The sequence below is a fragment of the Piliocolobus tephrosceles genome, chromosome 3 (genome assembly GCF_002776525.5).
Source record: "Piliocolobus tephrosceles isolate RC106 chromosome 3, ASM277652v3, whole genome shotgun sequence".
NCBI lineage: Eukaryota > Metazoa > Chordata > Mammalia > Primates > Cercopithecidae > Piliocolobus > Piliocolobus tephrosceles.
The window spans coordinates 11,645,236-11,648,329 of NC_045436.1; positions in this window are offsets into that span (position 1 = coordinate 11,645,236).

The window sequence follows — 3,094 nt, forward strand, 5'->3', positions numbered from 1 at the left end:
ACAGGTTTTTATAGCTCAAACTGGGCAGTTAACAAATGCAAATGGGGTCTTCAAGATGAAACTTAGACTAAAATGGATCTTGTGTGTAGTAGAAAGTATGTATAAAATATGGTAGTAATTGTGTTAACAGAAAACATTCTGATATTGACAAAATTGAAACCAGTTTTTCTGAATTAAATATTTATACATATAATATATAGGCAAAGATATAGATATATATCTGTATATCTGTGTAGATACAGATATAGTTACATATAGATTTTACTATACACAGGCACACACACACACACACAACACACACACAAGGTGGAGAAATTCAATCTAGAATAGCATTTTGTAAAGTATTGCAATTGAAAGTGAAATCCTCATTGTATGGTTTATTTGAAAAAAATACAAAAAATTTACTTTGTTGTATACAAATTATGTGTGATACATACAGTGACCAAAAATACTATATTTAACTCATTTTTGCATAGAATTTATTTTATCAGTGTTTTATTTTACTGTTTTCATAAAAAATCATTTTGACATTCAAATATTCCCCAAAAAATAGGAAGAAAACAACCTACCTATATTTACTGAGTAAAGGTATTAAGAAATAATGCTCTCCAATATAAGTTTCAGGTTTTAGGCATTAAAATGTAAATTTTATTTTTAAATATATTATCTCATGAAGAGGCTTGTAAAATACATCAGTGCAAGCATAAAACAATGATTTATCATACCATCTAATTAACTTGAATTGACTAAAGTTATTTAATTCTATACTCCAAAAAATATAAGCTAATAGCTTCTTTATTATTTTTTTTTTCTTATAATCAGTGCAAAGTTGCATTTATTTTAGTGGACAAAAGAGCAACTAGGCAAGTTTTTTACTAGAACTAGAGACACTTTCTATCAGTTTTATAACAGCATACAAGCAGAAATATATAACAGACATTTATGTAGTAGGTATTTATTCTTCACACAAACCATTTGTAGCCATCTCGATCAGCTATATCAATGGCAAGAATATTCCTATAGAATATATTACTGACTTTTTTTGAAACGTGTCTACTCAGCTTACAAGCAATTTCTTCCTTGATGTGCTCATTTTATAGCTTCTTTAAACTATTGGAATCCATTACAATTTTGATCTCACTGTAAAACAGGAAACATCATCACTTTGGCACTTCATGGATAATACCAAAATAGATAGTTTATAAATGATGATAAACTGATTGAAGCTTCAATAAAAGCGTTTGAAAGTTATATTTTTAAAATAGAGTATTTCATATTATATTGAGGTATGTCTCTTAGAGGAGAATTTTCTCGCTATAGACTCTATATGCAGGTGAAAATAATCAGACTAGGGAATGGTAACACAGTGATGGGGAATAGCAGTCTTGATTCAGTGGTGGGATCATTACAACAGGATGCAGCAATATTTTCATCCTCTGGTAGGACCTTCTATATAGAAAGTATTTGGATTTGCAATGAAAAACAAAATTGATGTTTTTTAAAACACAGTTAACTTCTAAGGAATGTGACTACTCTTAATCTCTTAAGCGTCGTGATGAACTTGTATGTGCAAATAGAAAATAAAGATGGGCACTGGAAAAGAAGATGATGAATTTGTCTGGAAATACAAAAGATAGTAACTTAGGGTTTTAAGGGCAAAGAAGGGATGAAGGTGAGATAAGAGAGTATGAGAAGGAAAGAATACAATGAAATTAGTGATGTGGGAGATTTGGGCATTATATGAAGTAAAGAAAGATTGGGAATGTTTCAATGAGGGAGCTTTTAAAGACTGCTGCTCTCGTAAATGCTTTGTGTAAGAAGTTTTGTTTTTATTTTTGAAAAGCATTTCCTCTTCTTGGAAGAAAATAAATTTGAGGATGAATCTAAATTTTTTTTTTCTGTGACTTCACCATGTGGAATAAATTTAGTAATTATAGAAGGTACAACAAAAGTCTAGGGAAGACCATGATATTATAGATCCTGCATTGATTCTTAGGTGTTTATCTAGGGCTGTCTGTCTTCATAAGCATGAAATGGGCCTTGAACCAAGCAGACCAAGATTTCAAGGAATCAGAATGTGGCCATTGATTTGTTTTCTATATGAAGTGATTTACTTCTGTAGTTTTTTGAAAAATGTCAAGTAACAAAATGGAATAATAAAATAAGGTAGATGAAATTTGGGAGACCATATATGAAACCATAAATATTAGAAAAATGGAACATTACAGAAAGTCTATGACTGTGAAGTGGAAAATGTTATACACCTCAAATGATGATCTGGTATAATTCAATCAGCTTCCAATTAATGAAGAGAAAATGCAATAGGGTGACACACAGTTGGGGAAAAAGGGAACAATCTGAACATCAAAAGTTTGGGGGAGCCATTAGAATCAGATGATAAAATGTACAAATACTATTGCAACTAAAATTCAAAACTAAACTGTGAATTAAATAATGTAGTATTGATGAATCTGTATTACTCTTGATCTAAGAAGCTTTTTATGAATACAGATCCTTCATGATCTCTGAGCTTCCATGTTTAACTCGTATATCAAATGGGAATTTGAATACAGGTGGACAGTCTCCTGAGTTGCTGTTCTCATGGGGTTACTTATTTTAATCCTTATTTTGCTATTTAAAATGTAACTGTGCCTATTATTTTTTGGATGAAGAATATTATAATTTATATCAAAAATTACTTCCCCTAAAACTTATAATTTATGTTTACATTTTGAATTAATAGTTTCTATTGTAATATTTTTCTAAATATAAGAAAAAGATAGTATTTCATAGCATTTAATTTAATCTTCCCAAATTAGTCTCTAATAAAATTTTCTCTCATCTGTTTTGAAGTATGACTCTCTTGCGAGATGATTCAGAGGTTATCTACATTTAATTTACATGGGTAAAAAAGCTTGAATCTAAACATCTGTATCTTTACTTTGAGACCACAAAGCTGGAAGAGAACATAATACTCAAATAGTGCTATTCATTTTTCACATGCGAAATGTATAATCCAATGTTATTAAGCGTTTGCCTAAGATCAAACTACAAGTTTTTGGCCAAATCTGATAGGAGATTCTATGTTTTCTAT